At 51.0% G+C, this 26633-nt stretch overlaps 1 protein-coding gene across 3 annotated transcripts in view; it reads right to left on the bottom strand.

Annotated features, from left to right (window-relative positions):
- TMEM63C (transmembrane protein 63C) overlaps positions 1–17766 on the bottom strand; it is a 41718-nt gene extending 23952 nt beyond the window's left edge. For 2 of the 3 annotated variants that reach the window (XM_067296861.1, XM_067296863.1), the window contains exons 1-2: positions 17698–17766; positions 16865–16955 (exon numbers count right to left, since the gene is read on the bottom strand). The gene's annotated coding sequence lies outside the window, so the exon portion shown is untranslated. Of the gene's footprint in view, positions 1–16864; positions 16956–17280; positions 17330–17697 lie in introns of those variants that run through there. The other variant, XM_067296862.1, reaches the window with a different exon arrangement.
- Between the last annotated feature and the right edge of the window lie 8867 nt (positions 17767–26633).

Genomic DNA, 26633 nt, shown 5'->3' with positions numbered 1-26633 from the left:
GTGACATAAATGCCACTCTCCTCCAACAGCAGTATTAGCTACCAGTTGCACAGACAGCCCTCACCAAGGCTGAGACAGAGGGGCCCCTACAGGGAAAGGAGCAGGGAGAAGGCAGTGAGCACAGGGCTGCCCAGACAGCCTGAGACTGCCCTGGGGGCACAGACGTTTCAGGTTTTGTTTCTGAAGCTGGCAAGGGGAGGACTGGAGCACGCACAATAAAAGGGCATGAGCCTCAGTTGTCTCCCGGTCAACACCTCAGAGGCTGGCACTTCAACCTGCCATAGCTCAAAACAGGAGACGAGACCTGCTCGTGTCATATAAAAAACTGAAACCAGCAGTATCAAAAACAGCCGCTCTTCTCCCTGACACCCCATCTGATACAAAAAAGCACTCAGAAATTCTCAAGGCCCCTGAGGAAATCCAGGCGCTCCCCAGCTTGCAGAAGGCAGCGCCCTACCACCAAGCCCATCCCCGAGGCATCCTGGCCAGCCCCCACAGCCCACCCAGGAGGGGCTGCCAGCTGAGAGCTTTGCAGAGGTGCAGGACCAGGGCTGAGGCATCTGTCACCTTGCTCCTGACCGGGGAGCCCGGCACCGACAGCCTGAGCTGGAAGGCAGTCAGGACCCTTACAGTGCTCAACGCTGATAATCCCTGGCCAAGCACAGACTCTGCTCCTAGCTCCTTATCTGGAGCCCCTGGACACAGTCTGACACAAGCCAGCAAGGAGGAGGCAGTCACAGTGTGAGCACCCAGAGCTCCCAGCCCCACACTCCCATCAGAGGCACACACCCCCTCTTTGCATAGGTGCACAAACAGCCAAGTTTTTCTGGTCTGAAGAGGCAGGCCAGGACCTGGACTAGGGATCCTACTGTGGAGTTGGCTTTGTTACAGGGGAAAAAGCCCCAAATGGGCCATCCTACAATGACAAGCCACAGCAATGGCAAATGCCTCCTGCAATGGCCACGTATCTCCTGAGGCTTGCTGGCTGCAGGGCTCTTTCCAGGGCAGGCCACAGCAGAGGAATCAGGAGAGGCTGCTGCTTGGCTGGGTGAAGGTGCAGGCCTGGAGAGCAAAGGGTCTTGCTGGCTCCCCAGGTTCCCTGGCACATCCTGATAAGCTTCCCAGGAGCAGGCTCAGAGCTGGACAAACTCTCCTCAGTACAATGGCTGTGACGGAGAGTCTCTAGAGACACGAGAGGAAAGATGCTCTCAGTACATGAGGGCCACGGCGGCATTCATGTGTGCTGCGATGCAGGAAGAGCTGGCATCCTTCCCCCACTTCACATCTCCCCTCCCTCCCACACGCACTTTGGCTGCAGTGAGCGGTGAACCCCACACTGATGGAAAGGCAGCCTGGGAGAGATGGGCTGTGTGAGGGGCCCGAGCTCCAGCAAGCAGAGCCTGGCTTGAGGTGGAGGGAGCACCTCTCTGCTCCGCTCAGTCTCCCCTCCAGGAGGATGCCAACCACTTGCCCATGTCACAGTGCCACGCTACTCATGGATGCGGCTCTCCATGGCCAGGGTTAGACTGCGTGCAAGAGAAGCCTCCCCCTGGCTCCCTCCACACCCTGTCGTCACTGCAATCATTCACCAAAATCCTGTGGTTCAGGGCTCACTGCTCAGTCGCTTCTGCTGCAGGGATGGCTGCCGAGGCACTGCCTGTGAGCAGAAAGGAGAAGGAGCCCTGCCTGGCCCTGCTTCCTCGGTGGACACTAGGAGGAAGTGGCCAGGCTAGGAGTCTGCTAGGACTGGGCAGCATTACTACCTGAGGCAGGGCTCTTTCCACCAGCTTTAGCAATTTCAGGGAATGAGTTTGCACAGAGACTGGCACTGTTGTACAATCCGCTTGGGAAAGGCAGCTCAGCCTGGAGCAACAGCTCCCAGGTCTTTGGTGACTGTGACCCCACAGAACCACTGAGAGCTGAGCCAGACCCCAAAGGGGAGCTGACACACTGGATGTGCAGAGATTTGTAACAGAAATATTAACATGGGCATGTGTGGTGTGCATGAACGGGAATGTGAGGAGAAGCACCATAAAGAAAGTACAATAAAGGCTTAAAAGCATGGTCTGCGTTAGGGACACCATTCCCGGGACACTGTCCCCAGCAATAAAATTGAGGTACATGTTATTTACGTCAAGACTCAAAGCACTGCACTCTGCTAAGCTCATGGCACAGACAACTCATCAGCAGAAGACACTGCCTCCTACCACCAGCAGGACAGCAACCAGATTCACATAGCACATATACCAGTCCTGTCCTGCTTAGCCCACCTCAAAAACAGATATATCCAAACAAGGAAAAACAGACCATGGGCAGCAACCTGGCATAAGGTTTATGGTGGCTGGAGTCAACAAGATTTGGAGGCAAGGGACACCCCATAGCAGCTGATGACTCCTAAGGGGTACAAAAGACATGTTCAAAGACGAGTTCAGTATCACCAATCAAGAGGCAAATCCCAGAGAAGTGACAAGGACTTGATAGCTGGCATCCCTTGTCCTCTGTATCTCCCACAAGTGATCCTGGCTGGCCTGCTCGGGCACACATATCAGGGTGCACGTGAGGGTGCACTTGTGAGTGTGGGAGCCAACGGCATCTCTGAGAGAACAAGGGTCAGAGCATAAATCAACCTGCTTAAAGATTTTGTAAATAAACATCACCTTTACCTTCCATAAGATCTCACAGTGAGTTTTCCTACACTGATTTCCCTACAAGGGGCATGAATGTTTGCCAGGCTCACTGCTGGTGATGGCTACAATTGCAGGCGTGGGGAGCCATTGGCCCCCTGAGCCTGCACAGACCCTGCAGATGGGAATATCGCGTGTGAGCTCCCTCCCTTCAGTGGTGATCCCTCCTCCAGCACCACTGCTCTGCAGCCCTGGCTGATAAGTCCCCACCGCCAGCTCTCTGGGGCTTTCTGCCAAAAAAGGGTAAAGCAGAGCTTAAGAGAGCCCCAGCAAGGAACCAACATGGTCAGGAGGAGCCTGTTCCTGAGACAGAAACTGCATTCCCTTCCTGCCCTCGTCTCCTCATCCCCTGCTCCCAATGCGCTCTGCCAATATGAATCATCTAAACTACTTGACCCATCAGGAGGGAGAGACTGTGTCCCTGTTTCGGGGAGCCAAGCACTTTTTTCTGCTCTCAGGAGTGGCAGGTTGCCATCACATTTAGGAAAACCTGTGCAGGGTCACTCTGCCCCAGGAGAAGAGGCCTGAGACTCACTTTAAGCCAACACAGCACTTCAGGGCAAAATCCTCCCTTGCCACATCCCCCCGGCAGTGGCTGCTGAATGGCTGCCAGCTCCCTGCCCTTCCCTCCTCTTTCAGCACCGTGTGGATCCAGATGTGACTGGGTTTCAGCACTAGGACAGACTGAGTTCTGTGTATGAGATATTTGGATGGAAAGATCTGATAGCTGTTCCCAGCACCTAGCCTTCTAGCAGGGGCCTTTGCATGACTACATTTGTGGACTTTCTCTGCAATCTGGCAGCAACCTGCATAAATCCATGTCTCCTGGAGGGAAGCTGTGGACCAGGCAGGTCAGCATTCGCTCTGTGCAGCACTTCTCAGCATAAGAATATGGCCAAATCCTAGAGAGCTGTGGAAGACCACAGGCAACTGAGAACAAACAGTATTTACAATGACATCTACAGGCAGAGAGGTCTGTTTGGGCCAGCACAGGGAAAATTCTGTGCACAGAGCAGCTCTTCTCCAGCTCCTCCTCCATGCATATGTGAACAAGCAGATGCTGGAGTGAGCACACAGCAATTAGGAAGGAATAACCATAACTGAGCTTATTCATTTTCACGCTAGCCCTTTTCCCCCCACATTTGACTAAGCTGCCACTGCAGTCTGGCTTTAACCTGTGTTTGTTTTACATTTCAATATCCTGCTGTGCACACATTGTGCTTTCACAATAATAGCGCTTAGCCCCTTACACCGCACTTCGTATGTGCAAAGCACTGAGCAAACACTAGCTAATTAGGCTGTAAGCTCCCTATGGCAGGGGCCCTGTCACTCGTTCTGCATTGTTCACCCTTGTACTTTGATAATGCTTAAACCAACGCTGTTCATCACAAAGGATTACCAGGGTCAGGCACAGCCCAGATACAACCGCAGGGCAGGGAGACGCAGGCTGCAGAGCTGTGGGGGTGCTCTTGGGTCAGGGTCAGGGGCACAGACACCCAGGACCTAGGGCTGCCTGAGGGGGATGGAGGGCCCGAGTGACTCACACATGGCAAAGGGGCAGGGAGTTACCCCCAGGTCACTGAGGTTGCAGAGAATAGCTCAGGGATCTCACGGGGTCAGGGTAACAGTGAGGGAAGAGGGACTGAGAATGAAGTCTCCGATTTCTTACTCAAAGCGGTTTCTAAACCGCCTCCTCTCCCCTTTCAGCTATGCTGCTCTGCTCTGAGCAGCAGTAAGCAAGAGAGTGGCACCCCCTTTGCTCCCCAATAAATCCCACCTCCTCAGTCTCCCAAAGCATAGGCAGACACCACAGATTGTCCAGGTTGCCTGGAACCTCAAGAGCAGAGCTAGGAACAGAGCATCTTCTCCTCGGCCTGAAGGGAGCAACTACCCAGCTTTGTACTCTGCCTCCTCCCCACCAGGAGTGGCAGCAGGGTGCTCAGCTCTTTCTAACCCTCAAAAAAGGCACTGTTAGGTGAGGGTGAATTTTAGAAGAGTGTCCAACTTCACATGTAGCATCCAAACTGCAAACAATGTAGAGGTATGTTTATCTACTTAGTATACACACACATGCACATGTATTCAGGAAAACAATATTTCTGAGTTAATGACCATCATCAGTTTGTTTTCCTGATTGGGTCCTTTGGACTACATCCCTCCAAGTACATGTCCCTTCTGGACAGGGTAGGCAGGGACCTCCATCTGCCCTCGGGCACCACAGATCTGATACCATCACCAGGCTCCACTCTGCAGCTGGGAGGCTGAAGGCTGCTTTCAGCCCCCAGAGCAGCCCCAACACTTGCAATTAATTAGTAATACATACAGCTGAAGAGAGCTCCCACCCCCTGCTAAACATACAATTGAGGGCCATCAAGGCAGCTGTCCCTAGGGAAGGGCTTGGGCTTCCCCACTCCTCCTTGAAAAACTTCTAGGTTACTTATCATCTACTAACTCCATCACCATAGCACATTACAACCCAAACCATCAAGAGCAGCTTTTGTTTGGCATCAAAGACCAAGGAAGGCATCTCTCAGCATGGCTGGGAGGGTGGTAGGACATCAGCCATTTAGAGGCAGATTGCTTCTTCCTCCAATGAAATGTGCTCAAACAGTTGAGGATTTTAAGTCCTGTGTGAACAAAAGGGCCACCTCCTCTGGGGAAAATGCTCCCTCATGGAAACCCATATGTAAAACAAGAGCAGCCATGTCATGATCCAGGCACAGACCCTGGCTGTCATTGCAGGTCACAAGATATTTTTCACAAATGCCAAAAAGGTACCAGGAGTACTGTGGTCTCTGAAGATATGGGAAAAGACAGAAGAGCAGCTCTTTCCTCTCCAAGCCCCTTTTGCTGTTTGGGGAGCTGGGAGCTGTAGGAGGTGGAGAGGAGAGTGGGAGTTTTATATGCTGCCTTTTATAAACTACCTGCTGCAGAGAGGCTTTAATCCATCTGGGAACTGCCAGCACAGCCCTTTCCAGCACAGCTATGGGCAGTGCTGGTTCTCAGGAGAGCAGGGAAAAACTTACCCCAGTGCAGAGGCAAGATGAGGGGAGCACTTTGCACGTGTGCACACACAAACACACTCAGCCCATGCATGAGGGGGGAAAGCCCCCTACTGCACTGCTCAACTGAGCAACTCCCGCAGCTTCGCAGTGCTGTGTCCTGCCAAGCGGGGCTGGCAAGGCACACATGGCAGTCAAGGAAAGGGCAGTGAGCCAGCTGAACCCCTGATGCCTAAATCTTACCACAGCGCAGCCCACTCCACTGGGAAACTGGCCAGGAGCCCAGACACAGACCTCTGAGAGCCGAGTCTTGTCCCATTAGGGAGGACAGCACTGGGCTCCACAGGCCTGTCTCCCATTCCCAGTTCCTTTTTGAAGTTCATTACCCAGTCTGTCAGTCAGTGCCCCACATGGGATCTGATTGCTCAGGAACTGCCAGCCAGGACATTGGCATCCCCTTGGGCAGGAAAGACTCAAGGGGGAGGCAGAAGGGCACGAATCTGCCCGCAGCCACATGCGTGCAGCGTACCTGTCACCAGGGTGAATGGCTGAAGGGGTGATGGTTGTGCTTCTTTGGAAAATGTTCATTGACACAGGAGTCCAGGTCAACACAACCCGCACTGCAGGCAGACCCACCCTGCCTCTGTAGCGTGGCCTGCACCAAAGGCTTGGCTGTCCCCAGGGCAGGGGGTTTCAAGTCCCCTGCCTAGCTGCTTTCAGCTGTTGACCTTCAGCAAGCCCTCCTCACAGCTGATGTCTGCAGGTCTGGTGTGTGATAGGGGGCAAGCACAAGCATGCAGCAGGCGTCAGGCAGGCCACACTGCTGGTCCCAGCTCCGCTCTGCTCCAGCACACAGCACGGCTCCAGCGGCATAGAGTGTCCGACGCATTAGGACACCTTCTCTTCCTTTCCCTCTCCTCTCTGCCCCATCAAGGTTCGGATACCACACTGACAAGCCAAGGATCTAAGCACACTCTCAAAGCCAGCCATGCTGCTGCCACACTTGCCAGGACGTCTGAGCCCCAAAAATCACACAACCTCAACAGTGGACCCTGCCTGGCAGCCCCTGTCTGAACCCGTCTGGCAGCAGACATCCTGAAGGCAGAGCAAACATTCCTATAAGGGCTTCACATGCAGGGTAGAGGGGGGCTGCGAGGTATTTCTCTGCCCAGGGTGCAGAGCTCAATTCCTCCTAACCTAATGCAGGTACCACCGCACAGATGTCCATGCACCTGACTAGCAGGCATGCTGTGGCTGAGCGGAGCCAGCAGTAGGGAGCTTCCTGCCTGGTCCTGGGGGATTTTCTGGCCCCAAGCATGGCTGTCACAGCTCCCCTGGCACTGCACAAGCTTATGCTGGCTTCAAATCTGCTCCTCACTTAACAGACATCACCAGAAAGGCCTGGGAGAATCCTGCCACCGAGCATCCTCATCCACACCCATCCAAGGGCCAGGATAAGGTGGGTAACATCACACTTGTTCCCTGTTTAGCCCACTTCTCCTCGGGCCACCTGCACATTTCCCTCCATGCTGCTCTCTGGGGAGACCTCCTCCCCCGAGCTGCTCTGCCAGCTTTTCTGCTGAAGTTCCAACCTTCACAATGCTCCCTGCAGCTAATTCTGCTCTTCTTAGCTCATCTCCTTCCAAGCAAAAACGCTCCTTCTTGAGGGCAATGGATTATAACACTATATATACATCTATTTTTACATAAAATATGGTTTTAGAATGTTTGCAGAGCTAGAACACTTTCTTAATTACATGCGCTTGGTGCCTCCAAAAGCTAAGCACCAGGAACAAAGGGTGAGGTTTGGGCTGCAGCAGGAGCCCACAAGAACACCACTTGCCAAACCTGGCCCTGATGAGGCTCTCCTCCCACCTCTGCACAACTTTCAAGCAGATTTGGGTAACACCAGATGACCAGGATGAATCACAGCACCCCAAGAATGTGGGAGCTGGCAGTTCAGCTAACACTTCGGCACCAACAGGTTACACAACCAGAGATCGCCTTGGCGGTCGCTGTGCTAGCTGCATCCAGCCTCCTCGCCCTGAGATGGAGGGATTAGCTCTCTGTCTATCAGTTTGAGTTAATAGCGCATCGAAGCGAAAGGAAAGCCTTTCATGGAGAATGCAGCAGCTTGGAAAGAGAGGGCAACAAGAGAAGGTGCTCCCAAAGGCCTGTCTCCACCACCTCTGTCCCCAGGGGACCCATCCAGAGGTGAGGGTGTGGGACCCACCAAATCGGCATGGACTCTGCCACCTGGCACACACTGCAGGAGCTCTCCTGTACCTGCACCTGGGGTTGGATGCACACTGCGAGCTTGCTGTGCCTGACACCCAGCGTGCCCTGTACCCTGCCGTCCAGGTCAGAAAGCCTGCATGCCTGCAGTGAGTTGACAGCACTCCTGCAGGGTGAGGGGACCCTGTACTGCACAGACGGGTATTCAAAAGGAGCCACCTCCCCCTGGCTCCGGGGGAAGATATGCAAGCAAATTTGATCTGGCTTGAATGGGAGGAAGGAAGAAACTGAACCAGTTTCAGAGGCTCATCATCAGATTGCACTGCCTTCACCTGGGGCATCAGCCTGCCCTCCCAGCAAACCCTGTCACCATAGCACAGCTGACTTGGAGAGCACAATTCTGCTTTTTCCTAAAGCAGTAGATGAAGCATGCAATCAGTCTCCCCCTGCTTGCTAGGGCACACGTCCACCAACCTTCTCCAGCCCACACAGACTTCAGGGGGGAAATCAGAAGAAAGCTTCTGCTGCGGAGGGAGGTGGCTCTCACAGGCACATGCAAAGCTGCAGACATGTGGATCTGGAAAGCACTTACTGTTCCAGCCTCTTCCCAGCATGCTGAATGCTCAGCAAGTGCTGAGAAGACAACTTGTTCCCATTGCTGCTGCCTGCCTCCAGGAGAATTCCCTTTGCCCATGACACAGCCGAGCAGATCATCAAATGTGTACCCACTGGAGAGCAGAGCAGACAGCCCCTCATATGGATCAGGCAGCTTTTTTCTCCAAATCCCCTTCAGGGAGGAGAGTCGAAAGGGCCTGGAGCATCAGAGATCAGAGGGATATCACAAGGTTGTTGGGATGGGAACATCAACGCAGCAAAAGCCAGCAGGAGGGGGAACAAGTCGCACGGCAATGCCTGGAGTGTGGAATCGCCCCCGACACATGCGTAGCGCAGCGTGGTGCCCAAGCATAAGGCAGGTGAGAGAGACAGAGAGAGGCAGCACACATTTCTGCTCTGTGCCAGCTGTCTCCAAGCTGGCACTGCCCCCGCATCCACCCTGCGCTTCCTTTCTGCTCTACCCTTGCCATCCCCGTTGGTTAGCAGCTGCTCACAGCTACTAGAAGAGGCATCAGAAGTGATGGATGTGACTGAGAAAAACATAAGAAATGGTTTATTTCCCTTAAGGAAGAGAAGGAATTGTCAAATCTGGGCATGTACAAAGGTCAGGCTGGGAAAGGAATGAGGCATCAGGAGGAGAGAGAGCAGGGGGCTGGGACAGACAGCATCTCACAAAGGATGTGGTGAGACAGATGGCAGATTCGGCAGCAGGGCAGCCACAAAGCAACCTGCACGCTAGTCCCTCTGCAAGGGTAGGGGATACAACACTGGGTAATGGCTCACAGTGGGAGCTGTCAAGCCAGCCCACCCTTGCCTGGAAGGTTTGGGAGGGTTTGCATCCTTTCAAACATGCCAAATTCAACAGCCAGCATCAGAGGCCCTTCATGGACGAGTCAGCCGTAGAAAAAGGCTACTTGGGACCAGGGGCAAAATGGGCAAAGGATCAGGATGGCAAGTTTTAGGGGCAAGGAGACAGAGAGATTCCCCCACGGCCTCTCCGCACAAGCCTGCCTCTCTCAGCATGCCTGGCCGCATTGCCAGGCAGGCACTCGGAAAGGCCAGCCAGCCCCTTGTGCCTACTCAGCCAGCCCAGCTGGCAGAGCCGTGTCCCTGGGCAGCCACCCGCCTGCACTCCACAGCATTGCCGCTGAAGTGGAAGAGAAAAGGAAATGAAATTAAATATGAGGTGCTGCAGCAGATGGTTGCAAAGGGAGCTTCCCCAGCACCCAGCCCCTTGCCCACCCAGTGCACTTTGGGCACAGCGGGGGTTGGCAGCACTAAGCCCGGCTCAGCGGCTGCAGCAGTGCCTGTGCCACGAATATGACCAGTCAAAGAGACTTGGGGGCCTGGGGAGAGAGCAGTGCCCCAACAACAGTCACTGCAAGCTGCTCCCCAGCCCAGCAGCTATCTGAGAGACTGCCACAGTTACCAGGGATCAGACAGGTCTGTCTCCATTTTGGGAGGGATGCTCGGGGATGTGACGCTGATATGTAGCAGTTTTAACAGTGGCTGGGGTGTCATGGCCCAATCCCAGCTGAGTTTCCTACTTTCCAGACGGTTTTGGATATGCCGTTCTCCTTTTGTACTTCACCCCGGCCGCAGCCCAGCAGTTTCAGTGCACTAGGGGCACTTCCTGCCCCAAAATATCCCCTGTGCTTCACCATGGCTGCACTCACACCTATCAGAGACACAAAGCTGTGGAAATGCACATGCTTTGGGGACTACGGCTCATCCTGACACACCACACTAACCATAGCCCAGGGACTGCAAGCAACGCGCTGCACATGTACCAAAACCCTCCAGAGCAGCAGGGATCAATACTTAGGTGATGCTGAAGCCCAGGCTCTTGCCTCTTCCCTGCGAGTAGAGCAGCCTACAAGATAAATAGGTCTCCAAATACTGCACGGCTGCTTTCCATGCTTCTGCCACCGGGGAGCTGAGCATTGTGTGGATGTTGTGGCTTTCCTGAGGCCAGGACCGTAACCCAGAGTGAGGTCCAAGAGGAGGGCACTGGCAAAGCACCCTGTAATGCTCTCCAGGGCACCGAGAGGTCCTGCACTAGATGAGCTAAAGTAACAGACCAAACCTGAGACTGGTCTCCAGCAATGCCACTGGGATTGGGCAGAGCACCTCTCTGTCAGCAACATGTAAACGCACACACACCCACCAGAGCCCAGTGGGCTGCAGGCTGATCACACTCATGGACATGTTTGCAAAATCCAGTTACACAGGTTGCCTTTATTAAATGAGGGAATGAGATACCATCTTGCTGACACAACTGCTCTCTCTGCATCCCATCCCTCGATCAAGATCAGATAAACCAAACAGAAAAAGCTTTCTCATGCAACTGGACTCTTGTGCAGGAGTATGCATTGATCCTGCAGCAACAAGAGCAGGATCAAACTCCAAATTTGGCATACAACTCCCACTGCCCTCAAGCACCGCAAAAAGTCTGAAGGTCCAAGAGGCACAACAGCAGCCCAAGCACTGAACAAGGCCAGTGCTGCCATCACTTCTTTGCTTACACAGTTCATGTTTTAGCAAAACTGACACAGATCATGTCAGATCTTGGGCAAGAGAAGGGAGAAACAATCTTCAACTACTGTCTCTTAAAATAAATGTTTAATTTGTTGGCTCTGCATAAATTCAAGGAGTTACTGGGAACTCTAAGCCAAATAAACACAAAGCTAAAAATAAAAAGGTCTTGTGCTCTCTTTTCTGAAGAAGCCACCCTTGTGGGGCTGGGACCTGGGTACTTCCAAGCTTGTGGCTCCACTGGCAGGTCCCATCACACGTCTGTGCACTCCTTCTCCTTCTGTAAACCACTGGCTACTCCACCTCAGGTGTTGGGCATGAGAAAATAACGGAAATAACATCACGGAAATAACAGACCATCATGGACAGCCAGTAAGACGGAGAGAAACCCCCAAACACAGATGCCAGGTGGGCTTTTAAAGACTACAGCCTACAGACATAAACATACTCTGACCCCTGCCTCCATGATATTTCTACCTCTCTAGCTCTCCTCCACATCCCTCCTTGCCCATCCCATCCCCACAGAGAGGCGCATGGCCCACACCGCACGGGCTGCGTGCTACCCGGCTCACCCAGAGTCCAGGCCCCTCCACAGTCCTGCCACAAAAATTACCAAACTCAAAAAAAACGCATGGTGAAATCCCATCTCTGCTGAAACCAACAGCAACACTTCTTTCATTAGGACTAGAAACTCATCTCATCCTTTTGCATGGGAAGAAACCTCCGAAATTTGACTTTGTGTAGGGGTTGTCTGTACAAACAGAGAAGCAGTTGGGATAACTCTTCTCAGACATCACTGCAGTGACAAATTAGTCCCGAAACCTAGCGATTACCCCTGGAACACACGTAATGTTGTAGCTGTGATAGCGTAAGTAAAAGCACAAGGCAAGGCTTGTGGCGTGGTAATATTTTTTATAAGACCAATTAGTAGAATTCTGTATTATTTGGTTTAAACAGCTCAGTGTGCAACACAGACCACTGAGTGTGTTGGTGAAAAAAAAAAAGCCCCTGACTTTTCTACAGTCCTTGAATTAACTGAAAGTCTTTAAAACTTGACATTCTCAGGAGGTGGCACAACCAATAGAGCTTTTATTCACTTTGTTGGGTTTTTTGGTTCCTGAAAATAAGGAATTTGATGAAATTACATGGAAGAAAACACAAGAAATTAAAAATTTGGATGAAAGAAAATTGAACTTGGATGAAAGCCTCCCAAAAGAAATATCCAATGAAACTGCCTGATCATAAGATTAGTAGCAGTGTAATATGAAAGGAAAAAGCAATAAAGAACATTTGGAAACAAAACGAATAAAGAATTATGACTTAAAAGTAATCAGATTTTGTCTGAACTAAAAACTTTTAAAATTAAGAAACAGCCAATTTAACAATCTACATGTTAAGACTTTATCTCTCTCTAATCTGTAAAAAAAGTAAGTAGAAATTCAAGCAGTATATCCTTGCTGCCAGAGATATGCTCACTGGCTAAGCATCTGGAACTAAAATCTGAACTTTAAAGCAGCTCTGACTGCAGTAACCTTTCTGAAAGCAGAGGAATTAATTTAGTGATTAGTTTATTCAAAGGTCAGAAAATTACTGAGTTAAAGCAGGAGAACCTCGTTCCCTTTCCAATGCAAATAAAAATTAAGTGTGAGAGGATTATCTCTACTAGTTCTAATTTCTTAAAAGCCAGAAATAGTCAGTTCATATGACTGGTTATATTTTACATTTCCTATAATAAAATTGTTTTCCTATAATACAGTCATTACTGTTTAATTCATTGCAAATAAAAATAATGCTTTCATAAACTTCTTTTGCGTGGATCCATACATTTTAAGTAGCTTTATTTAGCCAACTAGAAACAATTTTAAATGGTTGCTTTCTGCATTTTAAATTGAATTGAAATACAGCTTGCCCAAATTATAATAAATAATGAAGAAATATCTAATAAAGGAGTGTGTCATTCACCATTTTCTAATTAATACAAACATTAAGAATCTAAATAAACGTACATTACACTAGAAACTCACTCAAGCATGGTGCAGCATTCTGCTTAGCAATAAATACCACAATATACTGATCAATGAGAATCAACTTGTTCTTAGGAAAACAACAGAAAAATACAAACACAAAACAAGATTGAAGCTAGTTACTTCATTTATGGCTTTCTGATCATTAATTTAAATTGTAATTTTAATCCATCCATCCTACTCAGCAGTAGGTTAAGAGACATTCAAGGCACAGACCAAACTTGTTCTGAAAAGTCTAAGAACTTTGGTTAGTTTTTCCTCCATTTTAGCCCTTGTATTTCCCTTCCATGTGGTTCTGCATCTCTGACTTTTTACTGAGAAAAGCAGCCCATATATACAGGGAACTGCCTATGTTCCTAACCTAGAACCCACAAGCGCCAGAAGCCTCCCACTGATTTAGAGACTTCAAGACTGCTGTTTGCAGGTGTGGGGGAACTGGCTGAACAACCAAACTTCTGTCATTCTTCCTGTTGGTACCTTGGGGATCATGCCATGGTGACTGAACTTGTCAGAAGATATGACAAATAATTTGGTGGTTACTGCTGGGCATATACTATTGAGGAGAGGAAGAAGGTGTAGTCCCCCTGATCCTAGCTCTTCAGAGCTCCCTAATCCCACTAAAGCCAATAACATACAAAAATAACCTGAGACTAGAGTTTTTTTGAGTAAGTATTTCCACCAAGAGCCAACACCAATGGATCAGATCATATCCATCTATGGGTAGTTAAGACTACAGCAGCTCTCCAAGCGCCTGCTTGGTCAAAATGGTACCACAGCCTCTCATGGGGACTGTGCTGGAAGCTGTACAAATGATTCTTAGGTGGAAATGCTTCCATACAGTGGCATTTAAGCTCCCCAGAGGCTCTGTAGCATTACCGTAATTTCAATTAAGAATGCGATTTCTCAGCCAAAGAGGTTTGCTCTGCAGCCCTTAGCACGGACGCAGCTCTTACGCCAATATAGCCATCTGCTAAGAGAGGGCAACCAGGACAGGCAAAGCAGGGCAATGCTAGGACTTGGGTAACTCCAAATTCATCTTGGGTAACCAAGATGAGTCATAAAACCTGACCCCGGTGAGGGGGTACAAGAGCGAGCAGCTGCTGCAGGGCCAGGCTAAAGGTGAAGTAAGAACAGGGCTGGGTGCGAGAAACCATGCCTTGCTTGGCAGGGAAGGTTGGTCCCTCACAGAGGGGTACAAGGAAGGGCCCTGCCCCGTCTCACCCATTAACCAGTAACAATAGTGCCATTAGCAACATGAATGGCTGTACCCAGTTAGCTGGCTCAGGTCTTTCTCATTGTTGTTGTAATGGTATGAGCAAACTAATAGTACTGTTGCCACCTAGTAACAATATGTGATCACAATCAAATTACCAGTCAGAGCTACATTTGAAGCAATAACTTCAAACCAGTTTTTTTAAAGATATTTAGGCATTTTAAAGTGCAGGTAGATGCCAGGTAGGATTCAAAAGCTGTGAGACACCTCATCACTGAAGGATCTCATAGACCTTTACTACATTCAGTGCCAAAACACCTCCCTCACATGCCTTAATTGAATGAGACCAAGGCTGGAACTCCAAATTGTGGCATGGACACCTACCCAGAATGAACAAATTTGTTCTACTGCTTCTCCTGAAACAACCTCAAAGCAAAACTGCTTTTCCTCTGAGCACAGTACATAAGCAATGCAATGTTTTCTTCAGACTTAAGGTTAAGATACATTAAATATGTTCACAGCAATTAAACTAGGTAAGAAAAGCTGTTTAACCAACCCAGAACTGACAACTATAGAAGGCTTTGGTGTTTATAGGACTCATACGGAGGAGTCAGCATTTGTATAGCAAGCATACTGATGTTTTCATAAGAGTTTAGGTGACTGATTAGCTTAATATCAATTGAATTCACTTGTGGGTGTTAGAAACATTTCTCCCTCTCCCTGCTGCTTTGGTAAAGCTATCACAGTCTGCAAAGACGGGAGTATTTCCTACAAGTAATATTTTAAAGCAGTGACAATCCTCCTTTTACAGCTCCTCAGATTTAGGCTTTGGAGCTATATTGACATCTGCTTAGTTTACCTTGGGCCAAAAGTCTGCATGGAAGACCGCATTTACCTGTGAAAGACTATGTGCGCCTCTGGTGCTGTAGCTCTGTGCTCACTAGCACCCTCAGAAAGCAGTGATGCTTCTGTCACCATTTGCAGGACCACTCAATGCTTACGGCTGTCAGCAGTAGCCAAACTAGGAATGAACTAGTTAACCTTGTGGAGTGCTTTGAAGAGGAGAGCAGCTACAGAGGGATTCAAGTTATCAGGCTAACGAAGAGCTGAAAGGAATTCAGACACAGTTGCAGGCAGACAGAAACTGAGATGCTGTTATGGAAAGAAGGCAGAAGTTTAAACTTACTGAACATGCTGTATATGCTAGAGACCAAGAGGTTGCGGGGGTGCAAAAGGCCTCCATGATTTTATTTCTTACTTATTTATTTGCAAGTGGCTGTTTGCCAAGCCGACTTAAGACAAATCCTTCCTGAAAGAGCTGCCCTGCCTCCATCTCCATCTGCTGCCCAGCTCTAACCACCACTCCCCAGGCAAGCAGGGAAGGGCAGCAAGGCCACCATTAGCTGCTATGCAGGCCAGAGGAGACACCTCCCCCCCATGCACCAGCCTCGCCTAAGGACCTGCCTTTCCACCTTCTGCTTTTTCCACACTTTCCCCCATCTCTCCTCTAAATGAATACACTCCAAACCATTTCAACAGCACCTTTTAGCCCAAGCAGTACGTGTTGCCTTTGCCAAGGCAGGCAGCCTGGCCTGTCACACAGCATCATAAAACCCCAACACGAGGCAGGGCAGGCCTTCCACAGCCGGGGCCACCGGGGAAGGTGCTTTCTTGAACCTTCATTGCCCTCCCAGCTTTTCCCACACCTCCTGCCTCTCTGTCCGCTCCCTGCTGGAAGTCTCTAGAAGGTGGGAGAGCAGATCATTCCCATAGATGGCGGTCAAACAGTTAAAAGGAAAGAGATGTTCATGCAGAAGAAAAATCCCTCAGCCAGACAAAGGTCTCTCTTCTCCTGGATAATATCCATTCTGTTAGGGAGGTTTCTGAATTGCAGACACACCGTGCAGCACTGTTACCTGCTACAGAGGATGTGGAAGCAAGAAACAGAGAAGGCAGGGCCTTGATCGGTGGACAAATCTGGATGAAGTTGTAAACTGTGAGAAAGCAGCTCAGCCAGAGCATTAGATCATCCTGACACTATAGCCCTTTCAGCTGGAGTCATCAATCTCTCAAAAATTGGAAGGAGAATTGGAGAGAGAGGGGGAAGAGATTTCCCCCACTTTCTTCCCTGCTAGCATGAAGCATTTTTAATAGTCAGGTGTGGTTCCCAGAAGGAGGATTGTGTGGCCAGGATGATGTGGGGACTGAGCACAAGTCATGGCATGACACAGCGGTGGCATGAAATTTTATCTCACATCAGAGGACAGCAAGAGCACTTGGAAAGATCACCAAAAGGTTGTAGCTTGCCCTCTGCTTCTGCCACTAGCTTACTCCACAAGCTCAGGAAAGCCCCTGCACCGCACTAGGCCTCAGCGTGCCCATCAGTCAGGTGGACACAAACATTACTTAAAGCCTCTTTGGTGCATGCTCCAGAATGAGGGTAGGAAAACTCCATCTAAAAGGAGATAAGTATCCAGAAATCACCTACAACAAAACAAACCCGACTCTGCAACCCCCCCCCCCCCACACACACACAGCCCCTCTCGTGAACTGTACCTGTGCGCTGATTAACGCGATACTAGCATTCCCGGTGGGTCACACAAGTTGCTGTAAGCGTCTCCCAGTGAAGTCCCAGAGATGAGCTCAGCTAAAAAACATAGCCACCGGGGCTGTGACTAGCCCCATGCTCGGCAGGATTTCCCCTTTGCGCACCCCACTGCCAGGATGCCTGACCCTTCCCATGCCCCCAGGAGCCCCCGTAAGGACGGTCCCACAGCCAGGTTCCTCCAGCCAGCCCCGGTCCTCCCGATGTCGATTTCAGTGACACCAACACGCACCTTCTCGCTCATTTTAGCCCTCGAGCCTGCGCTCCTGGCCGCCCCGCAACTCCCCCGCCGGGAGGTGCCGGGTTCCCTCCGTAGCCCTCACCCGCACCGTCCCGCGGCTCTCCCACCTCCACGCCCCGCACTGACCTGCCGGGGGGGCCCGGTCCCGCCTGCGGGGGGCCCGCGCCCCGCTCCAGCGCCGGCGCCGCCCGCCCGGGCCCCGCGCTGCAGGCTCCGCGCCGCGCCCGGCTCCGCAGGCTCCGCGCCGCGCCCCGAGCGCCTCCCTCCCCGCGGCCGCGCCGCGCCCGCCGCTCCGCCCGGGGGGGGACGGGCGGGGCCCCGGCCCGCACTGCCCGCCCCGGCCCCGGCCCCGGCCCCGGCCCCGGCAGCGGTGCCGCGGCCGCCGCCCGCCCTGATGCGGCGGAGAGGCTCCGGCCCCCAGTCTGCGCGGCCGCGCCGGTGCGCAAGGCCCCGCGGCCTGGCGGCTCCCGGCGCTGCAGGGCCCCGCGGGGGAGCCGAGGTCGGTCTCCCCGCAGCAGGCGCTGGCGCGGCAGCCGGACCTACCCCGCGAGCGGCCCCTTCCCGGCGGCGCGGCTGGCGGATGTCCCCCGCCGGGCGAGCCTGCAGCATCCGTGCGCCAAAGCGCGGGGCGACCGCTGAAGGCGTGAAGAGGGAGGCGACGGAGCGGTCGGTGGCTCTGTGACGGTCCCGGCTGCTCTGCCTTGCGTTAGTAGGAACAGCCAAGGAATTTCCAGCAGAGCGCACTGAAGCGGGGTCTGTGCATCTCAGGCTATTTCTGGGTCTGAGTCTATGCCCGGGCTCATCACAGTCTCCCAGCAGCTTCTGCGCTGTTCAGGCACCTAGGGATGGCTGCCTGGGCTTGTACCATGGGGGAAAGAGGGGAATTGTGCTCTGCAGCAATCAGCCACCGGAGTGGGGATACATAGGGGGTTGCCCCCCTCACAACAGCAGCAGGGCTCAAGTGGGTGGGCGCAGTTTAGACCTTGGCAGCATTTGCAAAACCTCTTTTATCAATGCAGCATCACTCAGTTGAACAGCGGGTGTGGCACCTAAGAAACTTCTTCAGTGTCTTTTTTCTGCAGAGCAGCCAGCTCTTCCTGCCATCAGATGCAATCAGCAGGTGGGATATGGACCTGCACCACCAAGATGCAAAGAGGTTTTGAACTTGTTTGTCCCTCTCCCTTGCTCTCCAAACCACAAGGATGCAGGCAGCACCCTCATGCTGGAGAAGCAGCTAGCAGCACACTGGGGACGCAGTACTGAGCATCTCATCTGGCCACCACTGTTCCCATCTGATGATCAGGGACTCACTCACAGCTGGGCTAGCAGGGAACAGCTACCAGAATGAGACAGCAGGAAAGTCCCACCAACACCCTGAGCACTATCTTCTCCTCTTTTACAACCTCCCCAAGGCTGAAAACCTGCTCAGGTGATTTCTGTTCTGCTGAAACAAGGCATAGAGCACAGGTGGGCCACATTTGATAAGACTTTGCTGTAAACGAGACCTTTATCTCCAACTGGTGACTTCTAGGAGCTACCCAGACAAGACATGACTAAACTTCAGAGAACACTAGAACAAACAAGGGTTTCCCAACGTCTCTCACTGCCATTTCCTTCAGCTCCAGTGATATGTACAATGCATGGAGAAGTCACTCGGCTTGCCTGCTCACTTGAGACAGCATCAGTCCCACAGCCTCACCAAGACCTTGACTTTCTCTGTGTTGCAGCAGGTGACATCATCAACATCAGGACAGAGCAGAGAGGGCTGTGCTGGCTTAGTATGACATGTGCTCTGCAAGAGCCAAGCAACAGAGGTTTGTAGGAGAAACAGATGTATGGCAGTTTTCTAAAATCACTTGTGTTTGTGGGTTGCCTCTGTTTTTTGGTCCCCAACATTAGATACCATAATTTTCAGCAAGTGTGGGGTGCATTTTCCACAAGCCATGGCTTCTCTGAGCCATTGCCTCTGGACTGGAAACTAATGTGCTCCATCACTTAAACTGGCAGATATGGTGTGAAATCTTGACTCCTGAGCAGAGCTGGGAAACTTGCTGCTGGTGGGCTGTCCCAGTCCTAAATGAGCAAATGCCAGCTCCTCCTCCATTGCCTAGCCAAGACATCAGCGATCATACAAAGCTGGAAAAACCTATCCAATGTGTGAACAATTCCCTCAGTATGCAAGATACTTGTTCCTTCCTGACTCTCATCCATATTGTGCCTAGCTATAAACCAAGATGAAAATACAGAGGAGCCCAAGCAAGGAAAAAACTCCTTCACTTTCTGTTGTATATAAAGCTTCAATAGGCTGTGACTTTGGCACAAGAAGAACATCACAGGTATGGTCTCATGAGAGCTTGGCCATCCCATGATTTTTAAAGTGCCTCCACAAGCCCAGAAAGCACATGTACTGTGTGGCTCAGCCTCCAGCACTATAAGCAGAGGAGCCTGCCACCTCCCTTCTGCATTGCTTATAACTGTGCAGCAGTGTGGGAGAGCTGTGGATCTGCAGCCCAGAGAGACCGGCTGCTAGGGTGAGGCACAGGGAGCTGATTTATAGTCATAGCTGGTAGTGCTGCCTACTCTGGTGTCTGCCTGTTGCTCCCTATTGTAAGTTCCTCTTTTCAGTCGTTTATGACTTTAATGTTTGAGCTGAATTTCTTCAGGCAGGCTCAGGGATCCTGGCTGAGTTTGCCTAGACAAATTTCAGCCAAGATGGTGCAACTGTTGCTAAGAATGAGGGCTGGGAAAAAAGACTGTTTTGCCTATGTTTAAAAAAAACACTGTCAGTTTTTCTTTGGAAAGCTCCAGTGTCTCTGAGCTTTGGAGTCAAACACTGGCAAAGGTGTGGCCTTTAGTCAGGGATGTGCCTTTAAATCCCGCTATGGAGCTGGTGTATGTCTCTGGAAAGCTGTAGTGTGCCCAGGCCGAGAGCAGGCTTGAAGGATGCAGGAAGGAAAATACCCTCCGGTTCCCCCCTCCCTGCTCCCAGAGCCGATGAGCCTGCGTATGTGCCCTCACGGCAGCCCAGCCCAATGAGGCACAGTGCAATCAGGATGGCCCCGGGCTGGCTGCTCCTGCCAGGATGGACCCAGCGGAGAGTGGGACCTGGCGAATCCTACCGATCCGTTTGGGCCTGCACACAGGCAGCCTGGTGAAGAGAGTGGTCACCTCTGTAGTGCAGGGACAGGAGTTGGCATAGGGCTTTTTCGGGGCAAAGTGGTGTGAACAGACCCAGACCCCAAGCTTGGGGAGGGGTGGTTGGAAAGGGACAAGTCTGGGCAAGGGGACAGGGTGTGGGAAGTGCTCGGGGCAGCTGCAGTTGGGGCTGGAGCTGGGGAGGGCCGAAGGTGGGGGGCAGGGGTGGAAAGGGAGAAAACTGAGTTTGGATGTGGAGCCAAGAGGAAAAAGACTAAGCTGGGACCCCTGAGCTAGAGGGAAGGAGTAGGGGAACGGAGGCAGAGTTACCTGTGCAACCTTCACTCAGTGCCCTGCGAGTGTGCATTACCGCACCGTCTCTGACCACGCGAGGCATTAGACAGGGGAGCTCTGCCTCAGCCACTGCACGAAATGCCTGGTGCGAGCTTCATAAGCAGCTGTTCTGTACTGCGTTTTGTGCTCAGTGCCGGATGTGGCCCCAGGCTTTCTTACCTGAAAACTGCCTCGAGGACAGAATTATTTGTTTCCTCAGAGGATTTTTTCTCATCATTACATTATGTTCATGCTTCAAAAGCAGGAATAAATTTATTTTCATAGCATCCCTGTGAAATGTGGGGGATTGTCTCCCCCTTTAGAGATGGGAAACTGATATCTGAAGAGATTAAATTTGCAATTACCCAGCGATGTTGAGTGATTTTCCTGTGTGGTTGGCATTATATAGCACTGTAGCTCTTCAGTGCACTGCTTCAGCTAACTTTAGTCACATCCATGAGCGCTCAGCACTTCTTCAAACTGGACTCCAGGGTATCAAGTGGACACCCAGAAAATGAAGTCCAGGCAATTTAGTAGCCACATAAGAAAAGTTTTGGTGATACACCCCACCTCGTGCAGTGACTGAGGCAGAGGCAGGAGAGATGCTGCTCCCCAGGATAGCATCAGCTGCCTTCTCCTGAGACTCCTTTCTCTTCCTAGAATTGCCTGCCTCGTTCCCAAAACACCTCCTGACTTCGGTAACTAAGGAAACAGGCCTCTTGTCGACAGCAGCTTCTTTTATTGTGTAACATTGCTGGGTCCCCAGAGTGCATCCAGACAGAAGGACACAAGGGAGTTGTGGCACGCCATCCTGGGTGCCATCCTGGGCTCGAGGGCAGCACCATCTTGATGTGCACCCCGGGGCAGGTGTGTTAAGGCACACACAGCCCCTCCTGCTTCCCCGGCCAGGCCTGTACCCACAGCCTCAATGCAGCACAGCATCTCCCACGTATACCCCCTGAAATCTCCTTCCTGCCCCACATAGAGGAAGAGCACCATGGCCTGCCAGCCAGCTATAATAGACCCAAATTGCCCACAGGAGGACAGAGGCCACAGAGCTGAGCTGCTCTGGGGGCATCAGTCCTTCAGTGGGGCTCTGCACCCAAAACAGCCCTATGCCTTGGCTGGGCATGGCATGGGGACACTGGGGCCCCTGGCAAGACGCACCCCCCTTCACATTACAGGCCACGAGACTCCCACTTTGCAAAAGGAAGAACTCCAGAGCTGCAGCAGAGGCTGAGCTGGGATCACACCAGCCACCTTAATTCTGCTAATTAAAAAAGCTAATTTCTTAATTTTCAAGTGCTCACCCTGGACCTTTGCAAAGGTCTTCAAGGGCAATTTTCCTTGTGTAATAGCAGAAAAACAGGGGCCACAGTTGCTAAGCTCAGAAATCATCTCTCTGACTGCCAGATCCCTCGTGGTTTGGCGTGTGCATGCTTGTAATTTCAAATCTGCTTCAGATATCACCCACCACCCAGACTGCATGACCAAGCACTAATCAGTTACATTAAAATATGCTAATTGGCTCTTCACAATTGCCAGTCAGGCAGGACAGTGCAGCTCAGCGCTGACAAGCATGGGATTTCTCTGCAGCTGCAAATCTCATTTTTTTGGCTGGCCCGGGGAAGCAAGATATTCCTGAAGTCCTGTCCTGCTACCATCAGCCTGCTCCAGAATGCACAGTGGCAGGTCCCTGCTTGTGGCTCAGCACGAATAGCTCAAATTGTATAGGCCACTGAGACAGTTTAACCACAACTGCTCATCTCAAAGTATATCAGCCAAACTGACCCCCTGCTTTCAGGCCCTAGTGCCTCCAGTGATCCCTCTGTGGTGCTCCCTCAGTCTCTTTCATCAGTCTCACAGCAAGGAACTGCTGTAGCTTTTTGCTCAGGGCTCTCCTCACTTCATCCCAGTGTCCTGCCTGTGCCCTGCCATTAACCAAATGTTCCTCTACCTTTCCCTCCCCAGATCCTGCCTTTTGTATACTGAGCACTTGGCTAACCCCCTCCAAGAAGAACCCATTGGAGATCTTCATCTAGACCTGGAGGCTTCTACCTTATATCTCTGTGTCAGCTTTTGTGCACCAAACATCCTTGCATAACTCTGCAAGTAGCTGGTAAGCACCTTCCCAGAGGTCAGGTCCACTGCCCACCCACCCTTTCAGTGACATATTCTCTAAACTGGCCCAGGGTCACTCTGAAAGTGCAGGGTAAGCATGCTCCTTGCTTGCAGGCCCAGAGATGTGTGCAGATGGTCTATTCACTCTGTAGAAAATACATCTCCCTCACTTATGCATGTGTGTGAGAGAGAGAAACAAATTATATGCTTGGTTATACAGAGCTTGCAGAGAGGTCAGTAGCATTTCCTGAAATGGAGGGCATAGATCAGAGTTAAATCTTTCCTGCAAATCTAAAGGAAATGACCTTTCTGTGTCAGAAGGTGCAACTGGTAATTCCTGACAGAAAGAAGAAGATCCAGGCTGAGCCCTTGACCTTCTGAATCAGGAAATGGCATTTGTGATGATGCTTCAAGCAGTGAAAGATTGATTGCAAAGATAGCAGGGAAAAGTGATGGTAGTTTTAATGAGAATGTCAATAGATTATGGGGGAAAGATGTGAGCTGACAGCCTGAGCAGGGAGAGCCAGTGAGGAAGATGCACATCATGTAACTAACCATATTACCATTCAGGCCAAATGCAGAGCTCTGCATTCAGGATGTGTCTCAGCACACATGCCTGGCCTTCCTGGGAGCATGTGGCAAACACTCAATGCACTGATGTTCTCCCCAGCTAAAACAAGTTGCTAGCAGCATAGCTAGCTAATTCACAGTGGCATGGTCCTTTATCAAAGTCATTAACTATAAATGGAATGTCTCATATACAAATTATTCAGTTTCATATTTAAAATATTCAGCAAAAACATCTTTGCTAATTATCTTGTTTATCTTTCCTCTATGAACAGAATAGCATCAGAATGATAAAGGGACCAAAGGACAAAAGGATAGATACAAAAGGGGACATCCTTAACCAGAAGAAGGATCTGTGTAGACTAGTATTCTTTTTTCTGGCAGTGGCTGACAGCAAATGCCTTGAGACGAATATAGGAACAGAGCAGAAATACAATACTCCTGCAGTATCCTCTCCCAGTTGCCAGCACATTGTGGTTCACAGGCTTCCTGGGCCAGGAAATACATAGTCCTTGAAAGAGGTTTGGAAGCCATATGAAATGCGAGCATCCTCAACACTCTGCAGCAAGGTGTTCTCCAAGCAAGCTAAATGTTATTTAAAATATCTCCTTTTGGTTGCTCTGACCCAGCCACCAGCTACTTTCACTTACTTCTCAGCTTGGAACCTGCCATGAATGTTTGAGCCCTTTTTATTAATTAATAATTATTTATTAATTTCCCTATTCACACTGCTGGTTTTACCTCTGGTTTTACTGTTTGTATAATTTATTTTCAACTTAATTTATAATGATCTTTGCACTTTCTTTCTCCCTCCTCTCCTTCCCACAGGTACTGAAACGAAGCCACCATTCAAGTAGAGTAAATACAGTGTTTATCAGGCTGCGGTTGCACAAGGAGAGAGTTGGGATCAGGGAGGGAAGAAGAGCTCCCTATTGAACTGAAAGTAGAAGGGGAATGCGGGTGGATGACATGTTATTAATATCCAGTAATACTCCATGATAAAAGCAGACGCCCGAGACATTATCACAGATGACCACAGCCCCACTTCTGGACCTTCATCCACCCTCCCAGATAGCTCAACAAACAGATCTTCACCAGATCTCCAAGGGCCCCAAGGAGAGCTCCATCAGCTCAAGCCCTTTGGAAAGTGTCAAACTTGGCTAGTTTCTCCTTTCTTTATTCTACCACTTGTTCTGTCACTGGTGCTGCTGGAATTAACTGTTTGATCGCAGATGATCACAGCCTTCTGGTGAAGGCTGAAGCAGAAAAAGCAAAAAGCAGCCCAGCTTCCTCTGAGCAATCAGCTGAAAGGTTCTCCTCCTACTTGAGAAGACAACCAGTTCTCTCCTTGATCTCCCTCCATCAGGGCCCCATGGGCACTGACAACCCTCCATGTCCCTGCCTACCCTCCCTGGGTCTCCCCCACTCTGCCTAGGCCCAATCCCCATTTCAGCCCAGTCTGGGACCATCAGTCCCTGCCCTGCAATGCTGTGGCGGTGCTGGGCTCCAGACCCACGACAGCCCTGCCCCTGCCTGGCCATGGGCCCCCTGATCCCAACCCTGACCCAAGGGCAACCACCTTGCCCAGCCCCAGTCCTAGCCTGCATCCCTGCCTTGCCATCACAAGGCTGTGCCTGACCCTGGTGACCCTCACCAGGCCTACTCCCATCAATGTAGGATGACTGTGCCACACTGTTCCCAGATGGATTAGACCTGACTAAAGTAGCCTTCTGATGCTATGTTCCCAACCAGGGGTCAGAGGGGCCTCCTCAGACCCAGCAGCCATTTCAGCAGGGACAGTGCTGCAGTCCACCCATGTTCTCTTTTAGAAAAGGCAGAAGGTCTGCACAGAGGAGGCCCTGGGAGAGATAAGGAGCATCTCCCAGTTTGTTGCACATTTCAGGCAGGCCAGACGCGGCTCGGAGGTGATCTGCTTCCAAAAACACTTACTCAGAGAGGCTTAAAAAAATCAGGAGCTGATTTAATTGGCTTGAGGTTTTCACTCATGCCTTCTCTAGAGAACCTCTTCCCCAAACTCTCTGGCTTGTCACACAGACTGTATAAAAGGCCAAATAAAGCAGTGAAACAAAGTATAAACTTGGAGAGCTCCTGGAGCACATTCAGACATGTTGCAACAGAGTATGAATCACTGCAGAGGGTAAAATTCACATCTGATACAGCAGAGCTGAATTTGGACTTAAACAACCTCCTTTCAGGGAGCTTTAATCCTCCTGCAGTGACAACTGCAGAGTCCTCATCAGCAGTCATTTGGAGAGGTGTGAGTGGGGAAGGCTGCTCTGCAGGTGAGTCCTCCAGGGAAACAGGTGCTGCCCTCCCAGTTCTGGGGCTGGGAGCTCCCCAGCAGAGCCAGAGCAGGACCACAGTGGGCGGAGGGCAGGGGAGAGATCTCGTCAGAGCTGTGACAGTGCCTGCCTTTCTCCTGAAACCTCCTGAAGCCGCTTGGCCCCCCAAATCACAGTGATAACAGCCCCATGCAGCAGTTATAACACACCACAGCATACTGGGGGAGGGATGGATAACCTGGCCACTTGTGCCCCATAGCCTTTACTTGCAGTAGCCCTACATACTGCACTGCCCCCAGGTTTGCCTTCCTGTCCTGCTGCAGTCTCCTATCCCCTACCATCTCTTCAGCCTTCACCCAAACCTCTCTCTGCCCCACATCCTCTGCCTTCCAACTCCCTTTTGTTGTGCCACAAGGAAATGAGAGTTGGGCTCTTCTTGGCTGGTGGCTGTGCCCTCGGGGACCAGACAGACTGCTGAGAGCACAACTGGTGGCCAAGAAGAGCTGATGTCCCAGCCATCCAGCTGCCCCATGCAGGATGTATGCTCAGTTGTCATCACTGGCTGGTGCCTTTGGACCATCCCAGACCAGGCAGCATTTCAGAAATCTGCTGCGATGAGCACAAGAGTTGTGCACCCAGCATGTTCCCTAAACTCTGCAGTGTAGTAGGACAAGAATACAGTGTCACATGCCACATGCAGCACGGGTCTTATATCCACTGACCTAAATCCATTTCTCAGCTAGTTTATTCCCTACTGCACAGTTCCTAGCACTTTGCTCAGCCTTGTATTAGTATCTGACAAGATGGCACTTTGTTGAGAGATGGAGCTCCCCAGTAGCATATCCTTAAGGGCAAGCTGAAGCCAGAATAGCCCTTGGGGTGTCTGTCTCCTTTCTGTGAATCCACAAGCAGGTATTGCAGGAAAACTCAGTTGTGCTGGGGAAAGTTCAGTGCTCCACACTGCTTTTTTGTATGTACTTCTCTTTCATTTGCTACTACTCCATCTATGAAATGATAAGG

The sequence above is a fragment of the Apteryx mantelli genome, chromosome 4 (assembly GCF_036417845.1).
Source record: "Apteryx mantelli isolate bAptMan1 chromosome 4, bAptMan1.hap1, whole genome shotgun sequence".
In the NCBI taxonomy this organism is placed as follows: Eukaryota; Metazoa; Chordata; class Aves; order Apterygiformes; family Apterygidae; genus Apteryx; species Apteryx mantelli.
The sequence above is the reverse complement of the archived record's forward strand: the minus strand, read 5'-3'. Positions and strand labels throughout refer to the sequence as shown.